Source organism: Canis lupus, chromosome 5 (assembly GCF_003254725.2).
Source record: "Canis lupus dingo isolate Sandy chromosome 5, ASM325472v2, whole genome shotgun sequence".
Lineage (NCBI taxonomy): Eukaryota > Metazoa > Chordata > Mammalia > Carnivora > Canidae > Canis > Canis lupus.
The window spans coordinates 66,080,709-66,097,072 of NC_064247.1; positions in this window are offsets into that span (position 1 = coordinate 66,080,709).

Below are 16,364 nucleotides of genomic sequence, written 5' to 3' on the forward strand. Positions count from 1 at the left end.
TGATAGAGACAGGAGCTACTGAAGACCCACTAGATAGCCCCCCGATGCCTGTGGCACAGCCTGGCGCTCCTCCAGCCCATTCTGGACACCACGTGCCCCAAACAACCTGGGAAATAAAACGAGTCAGTTCAGCCTACACCTGTGAACCCTCCCTGGCTGGTTGCTGGGCCAGCATCTTATGGGGACCACAGGGAGGAACAAGGTGGGAGCCAGGCAGGGGGAAAAGGAGACAGACACACAGCTTCCAAGTGTTAGGTCTCTGCCCTGTGCAGGCTGAGATACCCCTGATTGCTGCTGGGTGACATTGGGCAGGTGACTTAACCTCTCTGGCCTGTAAGGGTCTTGGGGAGGATGGATGCATGGAGGGGGCGCAGGGGAGTGGTCCACACAGAGCACACTTTTACTGCTGTGCTTGTTACCCTTTCTGGTGCACACAAGCAGCTCCCATGCTCAGCACCTGGATAAAACCCGCCAGCCGTGTGGCCCTACCCAACAAGGCTGGAATTCCAATCTGCTAGAGTTGGGTTCTTTACTCACACTCTCAGAAGGAGGCCCCTGGGACGTCTTTGAGGGCAGCCCCTGGGTCCACACTTAGCTCCCTTGGCTCCACCCCATGTCTTCTCTGTGTCATGTGTCTCCTGATGGAAGCACAGAAGGGGCCTCTGAGGTGCCCGTGCCCCGGCTTGGCTGGGAGGGCTGATGGGACAGTGCGTGATGGCTGCGGCTGCCGGGACCCTCCATGCACGCCAGCTGCTACTCTGCTCATGAGGTTGCAGGAGAACACTGAGAGGTAGTGCCTACCCACAGCCCCAGTTTGCAGGTGGGGAAACTGAGGCACAGGGTAGCAAAGCCACTGGCCCAGAGCACCACAGCCAGTGTAAGGTAGGGGTGGTGTTTGAAAGAAAGCCTGAGGCCTTAGGCCAGGGATTGGGGGGAGTGAAATCTGTGCCCAGGCTCCAGACCCTGACCCGATCTGTGACTCCTCCCTGCAGGTCCTGTCCCAAAGCTTCGCCGGAAGAGTGAAGGGCGCGGGGCAGCTTCCCTGCAGCGAGGCACCTCAGGCACCTCTGTCATGTTCCTCCAAGCTCCCCCCAGCTCTCTGTCCCCAGGGGGAGGTGAGAACCTGGGAATTCTCTTATCTCTGCCGGGCAGGATGCGTCCTGTGTTGTGTCCCACCAAGGTTTCCAAGCTCCGTGATGAGCTTGCAGATTTCTGCGGGCGATTGCTCGGCTGCCCTCCGGCCCAGCCTGGGGGGGAGGTGTTTTGTTGGCCCCGTGGCCGGGCTCCCCGCGTCCCTGGCCTTTTCAGCTGCTCCCGGCCCTCGGATCCTCGCAGGCCCGTCCCAGCGGACAGCGGTGTGAAACGCAGGGGTGAATTCCTGCCCTCTGTGTTTCCGCCCATTCTTTGTGTAGAGGCAGCAGTGGGTTCCCGGCCAGGGCGGGGGCCGCGGGGGCCGCAGTGCCCGGCGTGGCCCTCAGGGGCGCTGTGCAGGCGGCGGGCAAGACAGGCCCCACCGTGCCTGCTGTGAGAGGCGCTCTTAGGAAGCCGGGACTGGGTGGACACGGGAGTTCTGCACTGCGGGGTGGGCAGGGGCTCTGAGGCCCCTCCGGTGAGGGCTGTTTCCGAATGCAGAGTCTCAGGTCAGCCTGGTTGGGCCTGGGGTGTCGTTCAGCCCCAGGTCGTCCTGCCGAGCAGGTGTGTTGGGAAGTGCCGGCTGGCAGCCTGGTCGCTCTGGAGTTGTGCTGAGTCTCACCTTCACTACGGGCTCCTCGTCTCTCCTGTCCTGGAGCCTCTAGGACGGTTAGTCTCCTCCACTACTGACTGGGGTTGTTGGGAGGAAAGATTGATTCTTAATGAATTCTTACCGTCCACAATGACCTTCTAAGACTTGACCGTCTTGGTGGTTTCTGATCATTGCAAGCACCGGATACACCCTCGCTGAGCTCAGAGGCTTGGGGTCAGAAGTGCCCAGCACCCTCTGAGGCCCCGTTTTAGGACCGTGCTACTTGCACTGGGAATTCCCAAGTGTTGACAACAATACCAGGCTCACACTCTCTGTTGTCCCCTGCGGTCCGGGGACCCTGAATTGGGAAACGCTGAGTGGTCCTGCTCTTCTCAGAGCTGAGGGCATTGAGGCCAGAGAGAGACCAATTCTTCTCAGGACCGAAAGTCAAGGAAGGCAGTGGGACACAAGAAGCTGTGGGACAGTGAGACCTCAGAGGTGCTCCTGCCGCATGTGACCAGTGAGCTCCCTTCTGGAAATGTGCGCTGAGGTAGCAGCAGGCTGGGCTGCAGAGAGAGGGCACACCAGACCCAGGATGCTGCTCATGCCTCCTTTCCCCCTTGGGTAGCGTGGGCTGTCACAGCTCTCACTTCCCCTCCTGGGGCACCCCAGTGGCTGACCTACACTGTCTGAGGGTGGAGGTGGAGGTGGTGGTGGGGCCTGTTTCTCAGGTGAGCCAGCTGGAGGGACTGCTCACCTCTCCAGGATGCCCACTGATGGGGGGGCTGGCTTTGACTTTTGGCCCATGGGCAGTTGTCACCACTGTCACATCGGCAGAGAGGTAGCTGTGATGCAGTGGCCGAAGCCAGACAGGTGGCCTGCCCCTCTGGCAGAATCAGCAGGTTCTTAGGAGGGGCTCAGAAAGGCCCTCTCCTGTTTGTCAGCTCCCACTGCGCTTCCTGTGAGTTGCTATTAGGGGGAGCCCAGGAGGATCCTCAGAGCTTTGGGGTCCTTGTCTTCTGTGAACTCTCTACTTTGTCACAGGGAATCCCCAAATACTCTCTGATTCAGGGTTTCTGTTGACCCAAGGCAGGAAACTATAAGCTTGGAGCTGGTTTTGTGTTTATTGGCTTATGTTTTCCCAGAGCAGGTGTGTGTGTGTGTGTGTGTGTGTGTGTGTGTGCAGTAAAATGTGAAATGTGGCAGCCAGACCAAATGGCCTCATGCTGTCTTCCTGAGACTTTTTTGGGGGAGGAACACACACACACACATACACACACACACACTCACACATATTCAACACACATTGGTTCACACGCACACATAACTCACGTGCACACACGCACACATCAATTCACACACACACTTAGGCATACCAACGCACATTCACACACACCCGTTGACACACCAATATGTACCAACAAACATTTACACGTGCACACATCACACACATTCACATGCATAGCAACAGTCACGTGCACACACACAAGCCCCCCACATATGCACACACCCATTCACACCCACCTATACATACTAACACATATTGACACATGCGTGCACACACACACAAACACACACACTTGAACACTGTAATGGAACCCACCTGCAGGCTGTCTGGAGACTGGGCGTGGGGGAACACAGGCGTACTGCTGCTACCGTTCCTTCCTACCTCCCTTCCAAAGCCCCGGGGTCAGGCATCACCAGCCTGGCATCCTGTCTGTTCTTCCCAGAGCAGATCATTTCATCTGTCTGTTTCTGGGGGGGTAGCCTGTTACCTGTTACACGTCTCATTTTAACTGAGGGGCAAACACAGCCCCTGCTCTCCGAGGCAGGTCTGTAGACAAAGTCTTTTTTTTTTTTTATAAATTTTTATTTATTTATGACAGTCACACACAGAGAGAGAGAGAGAGAGAGGCAGAGACACAGGCAGAGGGAGAAGCAGGCTCCATGCACCGGGAGCCCAACGTGGGATTCGATCCCGGGTCTCCAGGATCGCGCCCTGGGCCAAAGGCAGGCGCTAAACCGCTGCGCCACCCAGGGATCCCTAGACAAAGTCTTCTTGAGGAACGGGACTAGTGTGGCTCATATATTCCCACGCTGATGGCCCCTGCCCCAGCCAGGCACTGAATAGAACCAATCCCCAACCACCAGGGAACCACATCTCAGGGAACGAGGGCATGTGAGGCAAGGAGCAGGGCAGTGTGCGGGAAGCATCCACAGTCACCTGCCAGTGTGGGCAGAAGAGTGAACCAGACAGCTCCAGCGCTGCAAGGGTGAGGGTGCAGAGGTCAGTGAAGTTAGCAGTGGGGCACGGAAGGGGCAGGGGTGGTGATGGGGTGAGGGTGCAGGGGAACCTGTACTTTGGAGCTGGAGCCCTCCAGGTGGAGGAAGTAGAAAGACCTCCCCAGCAGGAGAGGGGAGCTAAGGCTCAGAGGCAAGAGCTTCTTGGAGGATCAGGGGCTGCAGGTGCTGCGGGGTCGGCAGAGGTCCACGGACCTCAAGGTGGGCATGCCTGTGATCTCCCTGCTGGCAAACTCTTGGCTGGCTGGAGAGTTCTAAGGTTTTTTGTAAGCATCTAATACAGGTGGCCTCTGAGTCCTAGGATTGTTACCAGGAGCCCCCAGCTCGTGCTGAAATAAATCCGTCATGTGTGGGATGATGTCACCATTGGGATGAACTACTTACAGATTTAAAACCTTGTTTCTTAAGATTTTCTATCATGGAGCTGTTTACAGGAAGAGGGTCCTTCCCCAGGTGTGAGGATCAAGAGGGAGACCTGCCCAAGAGTGGCCTTTTTGGGCATCTCTTTTTTTTTTTTTTTAATATTTTTTTCTTTATTTATTTATGATAGTCACAGAGAGAGAGAGAGAGAGAGAGAGAGAGAGGCAGAGACATAGGCAGAGGGAGAAGCAGGCTCCATGCACCGGGAGCCCGACGTGGGATTCGATCCCGGGTCTCCAGGATCGCGCCCTGGGCCAAAGGCAGGCGCCAAACCGCTGCGCCACCCAGGGATCCCTGGGCATCTCTTTATATTAAAAGTTCATGCCATTGGGGCACCTGGGTGCCTCAGTCGGCTGAGTGTCCAATTCTTGGTTTCAGCACAGGTCATGATCTCAGGGTCGTGAGGTCAAGTCTCGGGTCACACTCCATGCTCGGCACGGAGTCTGGTTAAGATTTTCCCTCTTCAAAAAAAAAGATTTTTCCCTCTTCCTCTGCCCCTCTCCCTCTGCCCCTCTCCCTGCTTGTGTTTGCTCTCATTCTGTCATAAATAAATCTTTTTTTTTAAAAAGTCCATGCCATTATTGCTTTGCATTCCACAGTGTATGTGGAATATATGCAGAGGTATTTTAAGAAGCCATTGTGTCCCTCTCATTATGTTAGTGATGATTTTTCTATGTATCGTGTTTATCTTGGGTCTTCTCAAAGTCTGTTGGTTTGAAAAGCCAAGTGGACCTTAAGGTGCTAGATAACCTGAACAACACCTCCCCCTCCTAAATGTCAGTAGGTTTTCAGTGACAACATAAGCAGGATCCCTGTGAAGGTCGGGAAGAGGGAATAGTGATGCTCTGATGCTCCCCTCTCCCCAAAGAGTCTAATACAATGTGCGAGTTAGAACAAAGACAGCTTGCCAACTTCCCTATTGGGTCTTACTCTCACATAGCTCTCTGGTCTGTGGTCTGCTCTAACCACTCCCTGGCAAAGAGCAGGGACAAGATTCTCCCATGGAAACTTCTCTCTGTGGCCAAGAGCTCCAGTGTCTGGTCCCTCCTCCATCACCCTCTGTTCCAGCCCAGTTGTGGAGAAGCCTTCTGATTTGCTTCTGTCTTTGTATACTTCCATTTTCTTCAGATTGCTGGGGCACTGGGAGTATCAGTGTGTGGGCTGTTCCCGGGATATTTGGACATTTTCGAAGCCCTTGTGCAAATCCTTAAACTTTGCTCAACATATGTATATATAACATGCTACACTACACATATATCAACTTTTTAATTACTTAAATAATCAAATTAATAACCGTACACATTCTGCTTCTTACCTACGTTCAAATCTCATTCCTGCCACTGGCTAGCTGTGTGACTTTGGGCAAATCACTTAAACTCTCTGCACCCCCGTTCTCTAATCTACAAATGGGGGATAAACATAGCACCTGGGCCGTGTGAGGGTTAAATTAGTGAATACGTGCGAAGTCCTAGGGATGGGGCCTGATGTGGGCGTGTTAGCTCCTACCTATTAGAGGAGTTTGCCCCATGCTGGGGAAAGATAATTCGACTTCTCAGAACAGACAGTAGAGTGTGATCCTTTGCAGTGCAGGATCCTTCTTCCCTGTTCTGAAAGCCTCACGGAGACTTTTTCCAGCAGAGTGTAGGCAAAGGGTTTGGGCTGATGGAGGGTCGCGCATAGCTTTGTGGCAGCAGGGTGCCTCCCACGTTGGGGCGGGCACACAGTGGTGCCGATGGGGGAGGGACTAGAAATGCGTCCTCCCTGGTGGGCTGCCCTGGGGTAGACAGCCCCGAACAACAACCATGCAGGGGTAGGTCAGCTTTGAGCCTCTGTCTGCCCAGATTTGGCTCCTGGAGCAGCGTGCCCGAGTTTGCAGAGCTGCCTGGCTCCCATGATGCTCTCCTGGGTCTCCCAGGGCCTCTGTGATGTCCCCAGGCAGGCCTCCGGGGGCCTGTGCACAGGGGCCCTTCCGTTTGTGGTGGGACATGCCATTTGTCAGTGGCGTGGGGTGACTCGCTGGGCACCCCTCGAAGAGAGCTTGCAGAGTTCAAGGCTGGTCGCCCGGGCACTCATTATCAGATCTAATTGTGGGCTCAGATTTCACAAACCAGGGGGCTGCGCAGGTGGAGGACAGGCTGCAAAGGTCACGCCTAAAAGCTTATTAAACCGCTGGTGTGAAAGGTAAGACCATCTGGATGCCATTTGACAACTTAAGTGGTAATTACACCATTTGGCGCAGGAATTAGAGCTGTGGCTTGCACTGTGGCGGGGACAGCTTGGTTTGGAGGGGGTGGGTGGTTCTTTCGGGGCAGTCCCATCCTGGCATCTCGGGGCCCTCGTCCCTGCTGTGGCGCCTAGCTCCTGCACCGAGCTCCTCCAGCGTGCTGACCAGCATTGCCTCCCTTTGCTGCCCCGAGGCCCTGATAACCAGGAACACCTGCTTTCCCAGCGCCCTCGGCCCGGGGAGGGGAAAGGGGGCGGAGGCGGCTTCCCGCGGCGTTCCACCCCAGCAATATGGAAGTGTTTAGCAGGCTTTGCACCAGGCAGGGTAGCTGAGATCTGAACCTTCAAATTACAGCCATTCCCGGGCCGAGGAAAAGTAAATAAACAGTTCACAGCTGCAGCCAACTCAGCACAGAACCGGCTATCTCTTCTGATTGCGGGACAAGTAATTAAGTGGGAAATGTGAACCCTCAACGTCAGGGCGAGATGATAAAGGTCTGGGGGCAGTAAATCCCCCCAACTCCAGAGACCTTCCGATTAACCCGCGCAGGGCCGGCGGGGCGAAGCCCAGAAAGGGAGCGCTCGCTTAGCGGTTATCAGAAGCTCACTCGCTCAGTGAAGCCGCCCGCCCCACTGGGCCTTGTCAGGGAACACACGACGACGAGCGTGAGTCTGGATCCCCAGCAGCACGCCCCGGAAGCACCTCGAAACAGGTGCTGTCTCCTTCACGGATTGTTCTGAGCCTAATCGTGACCCCAGAAAGTTCACATGTTGGCAACCTCGGGATGTGACTGTCCTGGGAGAGAAAGGCCTTTAGAAAGGTGATTATGAAAGTAGATCAGCCCACTGGGCCCTGACCACTCGGACCCGTGTCCTTAGAAGGGATCAGGACACAGATGCGCACACAGGGCCGACCGTGGGAGGAGAGCGGGGCCGTGTACACGCCCGAGAGTGGCTCGGGGGAAGCCCGCCTGCCCACGCCTGGAGCTCAGACTGGCCGCCTCCCGAACTGGGGGACAGTAGGTCTCTGTTCTTGAAGCCACCTGGCCTGTCGCGCTTGGTTAGGGCCGCCGTAGGAAATGGAGAGCAGTGTGTGCTTTGCAGGGATTGCTGACAGAGGCGGGGCAGCGTGGTCCGTGCCGGGCCCCTGCAAGGTGCACGTGTGGCACGGGCTTCTCACTCTCACCACGGCCACGGCATCCCCTCTGTCAGTGGGGGAAGCTGAGGCCTGCAGAGGCTAAGCCAGTCGCCCAGGCCGCACAGCGAGGACGCGTGGAGAGAGCCTGTTCCCTGGAGTTGGGGTTCTCAAACCCAGCTGCACATGTCGCTTGGGAAGTCTTAGAAAGTAGAGGTTCTTGGGCTCCACCCCGATGAGGGAGGCAGGACCTGGGAATCGGTTTACAAGGCTCCTGGGGGGATTCTCATCTATAGTCGGGGTTCAGAACCGTGGCTTTACACCCAATCTTCTTGCTGGAATTCCTTAAAAAAAAAAAAAAGTAGTTGCACAGCAGGAGCTCATGTCCTCTCTCTATTCACCCTTTCCTCCCAGTGAGACTGCTTCAGTGTGGTCCTCCACAGTCGGCAGCTTGTGTTTACTGCTAGCACAGTCTCTGGAGTCCAGATGCTGGGGTTTGAATCCAGACTCCTCAGCTTACTTGGTGTGTGACTTTGGGCCAGTCACTTGACCTCTCTGGGCCTTGCTTTTCTTATCTGTAAAATGCGGCTAAAAATCTGTAGAATAACTACCTCCTAGGGTTGTTAATAACCGAGTTCTGTTTGTAAAGTGCCTGACAGTGCCAGATAAATGTTTGTTAGGAACAAGATCACTGTCTCCTATATTCGGCCCTTGATGGTAGGATGATGAAGGGGTAGGAATGGGAGACACCTAGTCTGACCAACTCTGTATTTCCCCCACAGCACAGAGGGAGCTTCCTCGCATTTTTGTGGGAAGGGACAGGGCACCATTTGCCCAAGGCATTCACCTCCATCTGCCCTCACCGCACATATACTGCTCCCATGAGGGGCATTGTGACAGTGTCTCGTAGAGGAAACCATGGCATCCGGAAGTCATAGAGGGATGCACACACAGAATCTGTGACTTGGTTTCTCCATAGAGGATGAGGTATGATTCAGAGAGCAAGGTGCTCTGACCAGTGTCTTCCTGTGTTCTGTGCATCGTATACCCCTTTCTCCCTCTGTACTGAATGCATGCTCTTTTTTATAATAAAGCATTTTTTAAAGAGTGATATAAAACTTGGCTGAGTCACCCCTGGCAGATCTTTTCTTGGAGCATGTTTTTGCATTTTATAGACAACCTGGTGGTCCGGCAGGGCTGGACGCCCCTCTGTCCTCACCTGTGGAGCACTTGCCTGCCTGTTTTCTGGCTTGTGGCCCTGGAGGGGATGGGCATATGTCACCCAGCTACATGTCTCTGAGAGTCTCTGTAGGGGGCAGGTCATGTAGCCAAATTCCGGAGGTGTTGGTTTTATGCAAGCGTGGATCTTGGGCTGGGGGTCTTTGGGGTCCTGTGTAGGGGACTTTGGGTCAGGCTGGGATGAGCTCCCAGAAGAAGCCTGGGAACAAGGGCAGGAGCAGGTCTGGGCCGCTGCCCTGCTGACCTCCTGCTCAGAGAGCCGTTACTGTGTGCTGGCACCAGGGCCCTGCGGCTCTGTCCCCACCTGCTGCTTCCCTGTAAGTGTCTATGTGTCCACGTCCTCTTCTGCAGGGCAGGAAAGTGGCATGATCTGCTCCATGGGCTGCTGGGGGCACTGGGCTCATTATAACAGTTATCATTATAATAGTGCATGTCACTTGGTAAGGAGGCTTTGGCAGTGGTCGTGCCTGCTTTTCTTCTCGTAGCTCTGAGCTGTGTCCATTTGCGGGACAGGGCCTGGAGCTCAGGCTTTTAGCCAGTAGTTAGAGCCTCAGCCAGGGGCTGGTGCCTCGCAGGAAACAAACCCAAATGCCCACCTTGAGGGAGGTGGCCATCAGTTGAGCGATGACCCAGAGGGATAATCACAAACCCGACAGGCCTAGGACAGGTAGGTCTAGGCTGAGGAGGTCACGTGGCAGGAGTACCAGTGGAGACCAAGTGATGTCTGAGCTGGGATCTGAGCTGGGCAAGAGATGAATAGTGTCCAGAGCAAGGAGCAGCCACGGGGACAGCTTGTCCCAGCAGCTGATTATCCCCCCTTCGACAGTAATAGAATGTTCAGCTAGGTTCAACTAGGTCCCTCGCCATACGGAATAAAGCCCGTGTGGCCCAGGCTCCTCTGCCACTGTGCTGTGCATGTGTCAAGCCCTGGCCAGTGAGCTGTGCAGACTTGGGAACATGCCCATAAAGCGAAGGGCAGGCCTTCCTCTTGCCCCTTTGTCCCTGCTCACTGGCTGGACACATCACCACAGCCCACATGGATGTGTATAAGGAGGAGGAACCCCAGTGATTTTGGAGAGTAGAACTCAGATCTTTATATGAGAAAAGCACATTCGACAAATACCTTGTTTTAGCCACTGATATTCTGGTGTCTTAAGTGCAGTGGAAGCAAGCGTTATTGGCAAGGGCCGGGAATCCCCACTGTAAGAGCGGGTCTTTGGCGTAATTTGGGGAATTACTCTTGGCCATTCAGCCTCTAATCCTGCTCCTGGTGCTCTGGGAAATAATGCAAGCCATACAACATCCTCTGAATTCAGCCAGGTGAGCTTTAGTTACATGGGAGTAATACTCATCTGATGCAGCCTTGTAGGTCATGGGACAGACTTTGATGTTTTCCCTGAGAGCCAGGGGCAGCCAAGGTTTGAGGATTGGTCTGCAGTGACATGGGCAGTAAATTCAGAGCCAGGACTTGGATGCAATGCCTGGCCCCAATCTTCTCTCTGGAGTGCCCGTCTATGCTGAGGAACGGTGTGGGCCTGGAGAGATCTCCAGTCGAGGTGTACATGCTCTACTCACCTCCCCCCTATCCTACCAGCTGCCCTGCCCACAGCCACTGGGGGAATTTGCCCCTGGGGGAGCCTGGTTATGGTTTCTCCAGCCCTGGGAGTCTTCTGGGAAAAGGTTTCTTCCATTCTTAGCACCACGGGGGAGTGATCTCTGGACTTCCCCTGGACATGGTCAGGTTCTATACTGAAGGTAGGCAGGTGGGCCAGAGCGGGGGGCTGGCCCTGACAGGTGCCTCTGAGCTGCTCCACCAGTACCTTCCCTGGACCCTGGTGCCTCCTTGCAACCCCTTTTGGCATAAGCCGGTTGCCATCATGATTTCTGTTCTCGTCCATGGTGGTGTCTTAACTGGGAAGTTGGTGCCGTGCCGGCATTCATCATGTGCATGTTTCACACTCCACAGGAGAGATGTTAGGATTCTTGGAGCTGTCGCTTCTCTGGGCCGACTCTCCTGAGTTCCGTTAAACTTTGCTTATGGCCCTACCTGCTTCTGTGTGAGACCCATTTTCTCAGGCCTTCTCGATTACGTTCCTGATGCTACCCTGTAGTTGACAGGATGGAATTGGGCTGCTGGGGTCATGTAGACTAGGGCATTGGGGTGCAGCCCCCACTCCTGGGGTTGGGGGCTCCACTTCCTTGTTCTGCTGAGGCTGGCCCCCTCCACATCCCAGAGCCCCCACCCCTAGAGTTGAGGGTGTTGGAGCACCCTCTTTGCCTTAGCTCCTGCACCCCAGTGCCCCTCATGGAGCCTCACTTGTCTTCTGGGGAAATGCACACTCCCCACCCTCCCATCCATGTCTCTCCTTAACGCTGAGCTGCCCTGAGGCCTTTCTCAGGCTTTCCTGGATCTTCTCCCCACTTGAGGGAGAAAAGAAAAGACAAATGTGCATTTGGTCCTAGAGTCTGTTTCTTACTAGTGGTGAGGGCTCAGGAATGCTGCTCATGATCCCTGTATCCTAGCGATTTTTTCACTCGGGGAATCTTTGCTTCCCAATCTAGGATCCAGGGGCAGCTATGTCCAGACATAATTCTTCGGTGGTAGAGATCTGCCCGGTGCCTGAGAAATGCTGTGTAGGGAAGGGGCACACCTTTGGGACAGTCCCCTCTTGAATCCTGACCAGGGACAGGCCCAAGGGTCATGACCCCTTATAACTGGAAACAGCTGACTTCTGGTTCTGGGTTCCAAAGTGGGCAGTCCCACCCAGCACGAGGACGTCATTGCAGAGGTGATTTTCATGAAAGCGGGTGTGGGGCCATCAAGCTGTCAGGGTGGACCTCGCCCCTCAGTCCCCTTCTCACCCATCCCTGTCCTTCTGCCCTGAGAAGGCCCAGCCTCTGTGGGTTCTACAGGGACCACCTTCACACCCAAGAGCAAGGCTAGGGCCCAGCAGGCACCCCACACTCCATGGGCTGCATCTTGCCACTCGGTGCCAACAGTGCTTCCAGGTTAAGCACCTTGTTAGAGTAATAAATGAGATGAGAAAACAGTATTTCACTGTATTTTTTCCTGGGGCATCATGACAGATTGAGGGCCTGTGGCTCGAGGCATGCTGGATGATCCCAGCTTCTGTGACCCTGAGGCTGGGGAGCAAATGGGCATGTCGCACACTTCCCCTGCCTCAGCCTGGCCAGAGTCCAAGGCCCCGGCCTCCTGCTCACTGGCTGTCCTGCCAGCAGAGCCTGTGGGAATGCTGGCCCTGCAGGAGCCCAGGCCTGATTCTCTTGCCCCAAGAGCCTGTGGGGGCCTTGTAGGTCCTGGGGGAGCACATCATCCAGATGGGCAGGCTGCCTGGCCCACAGTTGGCTGACCTGTGTGGGGAATGGGCCTGTCCCTTCCTCCAGCACCAGGACAGGAAGGAGCACCGACAGGGGGCGTCTTGGCACCTGATACCTTACTGGTCCATCCAGAACTGCTGCTTCATTGTCATGTGTGTGATGGTAAAGTGGTCAGGTGTAATCACTGTCCCGACTCAGAAATCAAGTCAGTTCAGTAGCCAGGGGCACTTGTCACTATAATAAATAGGGCCCAGCTCTCTTTGGGTGCTCTGTGCCAGACCCTGTGTGTAGATCATCTGAGCAGATTTTCCTAACAGCTCCGTGTAATAACAGTAATGAAAACACATCACTGTGTGGCTCTCACAATAGCCTAATACAGAGTGATTCCTGAAACCTAACATCAACCCTATGGGGTAGGTACTGGAGTCACCCCCATTTTGCAAATGAGGAAATGAGTTTTGAAGAGGCGAAGTGACTTGCCCAAGGTCCCACAGCTAGTAAGTGTCCAGTGCTAGAATTTCCCTTGGTTGGTCTCACCCTAGAGTTCATGCTTTTGACCACTAGCATGGTGTCTGCAGCATTAAAGCAATATTTAGGCAAGAACAGCCAAAGATTGTATCACTGGAGGCTGGTGCTCAGATAGGAAAGGAGCAGATTCTCTAGGAGCTTCCTGGAGTTGGTGAAACCCCAGAACCTGGCCTCTAGATTTAGGCAAAATCAAGTATAATTCTATCAATCAATAAAAAATAATCTAGTGATCCTCTAGTAAGCCCATCAGACGACTTTTGTGGATTTATATTCTACTTAATGCATCTGATACTCATCCAGGTCTTAGTCTGTACTGGGTGCTGTGTTAAGTGCTTTAAAGATACCAACTCACCAGTGCCTCTTCCATGGGAGGGGAGCTTGCCTACCCAGGGCCCCTCAGGACATACATCTGTGGATGCAGGGTGCAAACCCAGGTGGATTCTGAGGCCCCTCACTGCAGAATGTCTGCCAGCCCGAAGACAGGCCGATGTGACTGGGAAGACGGCCAGCCACCGTGTGGGTGGTGCAACGCGTGGGCTGGGTTGGGGGCACCTAACGGACCCCTTCCTGAAAGTAGCTTCCCTGTGCCTGCCGTTCTGGCTCTGGAGCTTTCCTTGTGCTGTCCGGGTTAAGATGCAGGTGCCCCTCACCCATCGCAGAGGTTGAGAACCTATCAGGTGTGGCACACCCAGGTCAGGACTGCCAGTGCCCGCTTCCTGGGGACCCGGTCAGCCTCTGCCGTGCAGCCTCCTTTGGAGGTGGATGTGGCCACTGACTGTGGCCACAAGTGATGTGTGCTGAAGAGGCCCCAAGGCAAGAGGAGGGCAGATGGATGGAGCCTGGGGCCCTGGGTGGCTCTGGAGCAGGGCTCTCCTCTGAGCACTCCGGACCGTGACGTGAGCATGAAACCAGCTTCCCCTGTGTCGGAACATGCTGCCTCTGCAGCACTCCTCCTGTCCTGGCTGATGCAACCTCCCAGTATCTGGGCAAGTGCAAGAATGGGGATCTCAAGGCCCCTTCCGATTGAGAGAGGGGTAAAGCCCCACCTCAGCCCTGCTGCCTGCCCTTGTTCTCTCCTGTGGGTGGCTTTCAGGCACTCCTATCCAGGCTGCTCTCTGCTGTCTCGGGGCCTTTGCATAGACTGTTCCATTTGCTTGACACACTGCCCCTTGACCTTACCCCTCCCGGGCCTTTAGTGCTCATGCTTGGATCACCACTTGAATGTTCCTTCCTCTGGGCCCCACAGTGGGGCTCAGTCACCCCGTTTTATGCCCCACAGCACTGGGCACATCTGTGATCTGTAAGCTCCTGAAACACAAGGACCATGGCTGCTAGGTCTGCTGCTGTGTCCCTCGCCTGTTGCCATGTGGGTGTCTGGTCCATTATTGTTGGCCAGTAAGTCAGTGAATAGAGTTCCTATGGAAGGCTTGCTCAGCATTGGGTGTCCATGGCTGTGTGCCCGAGGGCTCAGGGGCTCAGTGTCCAGGTCCATGCCACCAAGCCCTGCACCAGAGCCTGTCACTGTCATATCTGCTCTCCAGGGAGGCATGTGCTTCTTTCAAAATCAAACCAGAAGGCATATCACATTTTATTAAGGCCCAGATCCACCTGTGTCTGTGGTTAGAATGCATCTTGTCCTTGATGAGGACATATGTTCTAGGGTCTCTTTCCTCCCTTAAAATTCTTAGCCCTTTGATGATGGATCACAACTGGTTCTTAGGATGGAGGAGACGCTGTAATCGCAAGAACCGCTGCCCATCGACGGCCCTCTGTGCTGTTCCAGCACCTCCTGCCTCACTCAGCCTTCACGAACACAAACGTGAAAATCCTCCCAGGTGAGGGAGGGGTTGTTTCCACGTCACAGATGAGGAGGCTGACTCAGGGCAAGTAGCTTGCCCCAAGTCACACAGCTAGTAAGAGCCTGAGGTAAACAGATCCAACCATAGGCTCATGCTTACACATTAGCTAGGAAAAATCTTTCATAAAACATGGCTATAAAATATCAGGCATTTTTCGTAAGCATTCTACCTGAAAAGCCTTATTTGCTGTGTTAGCTTGTGCTGCTGTAATCAAGTACCACAGACTGAGTGGCACATGGGAACACCCACCCACACACACGTCAGTTATTTACCAAAATGTGTATGGAGCCCATCCTATGAAAGGAATGGATATGTATCTCACGGAGGAAAAAGGTTTTTTGAATGAAATAAAATACAGTTGTGAATATTAAACAACTGGAATAAGTTTCCTTGCTGCAGGACTTTGTGGAGTCCTTAATGTGCTAATGGGATTCGTGAATCCCTAGAGCAGGGCTCGGCAAACTTTATCTACAAAGGACTGCTAATAAATGCTTCCAGCTTTGCGGGTCATGTGGCCTAAAGTTGCCACAGACAGTATGTAAGTGAGTGGGTGTGGCTCTGTTGTAATTTTGGCCCTGTTGTAATTAAAACTTTATTTACAAGAGGTGAGCCAGATTTGGCACATGAGCCGTAGTTCACTGACCCGTGTCTTAGAGCATGAAGTACTTTCTAAACATACTGGAACGTGTTCATTCTTCAAGGAGTGTTCGTGTTCCGTGGAACACACTGCTCAGTGGGTGCCCTTGACCCTCGGGCGCTGTGTGTCTTTCTGCCACTCCTTGTCCGTTGTTTGTGTCAATGCTGTCGGGTGAGAGGATACTCTTCTGTGTGACTTGTCCATGGACTGGGATAAATCCCGTTGATCCCTGTTCAGACTTTACCCTAAGTCCAGACCGTTTTGGGTTGGGCCCTCGTGTGAGGTTTCTTAGTACCCGTTGGGTTCAGCAGAACTTGTGATGCTCCACGACCCACGTTATCACAGTATTTAATAACCCTAGAGATGTTGCACACCACAGAAAGGCTATGTTTTCCTCTTTCAGATTAGTGATCTTCACCTGTCACCCTGGCCTGTGCGCATGTGTGTTGGTGGAGGGTGACGAGGGCGATGGGGAGAAGACCTACAGTGCACGGGATGGGGACGCGGTTAATAAAAGTTTACACTTGTCAGCTACTTCCATGCACATGTGAAAAGTGTTTAGTCTTCGTGTTTAAGCCGATGGCTCTGAATTCATTCTGGATGGAGAGTTTTGGAGAAGGGGGTACTGTTTGTATTAAGATGGACGTGGATATAGTCTTTCAAGGTACGAAATTTGTGCTGACTTGGTCCAAAACACAACCGCATCTGGTTATGTCTGGTTTCGACGACTCCAAAAATGTCCGAAATTCCAGACAACCTCTTGGGCTTAGAAATAAAAGTCATTAATCCTGCATTTGAATTTAATATTTGAAATTTTATCCTAATCTTTTTTTTTCTTCCACATGAATTAACTTTTGTAAAGTTGGAAAGAAGCATACAGGTTCCCCCGCCCCCTGTTCTTTTTTTTTTTTTTTAAGGGAACATTCTTAGCGAAAGGGTATAAAATTAAACTAGGTTTGA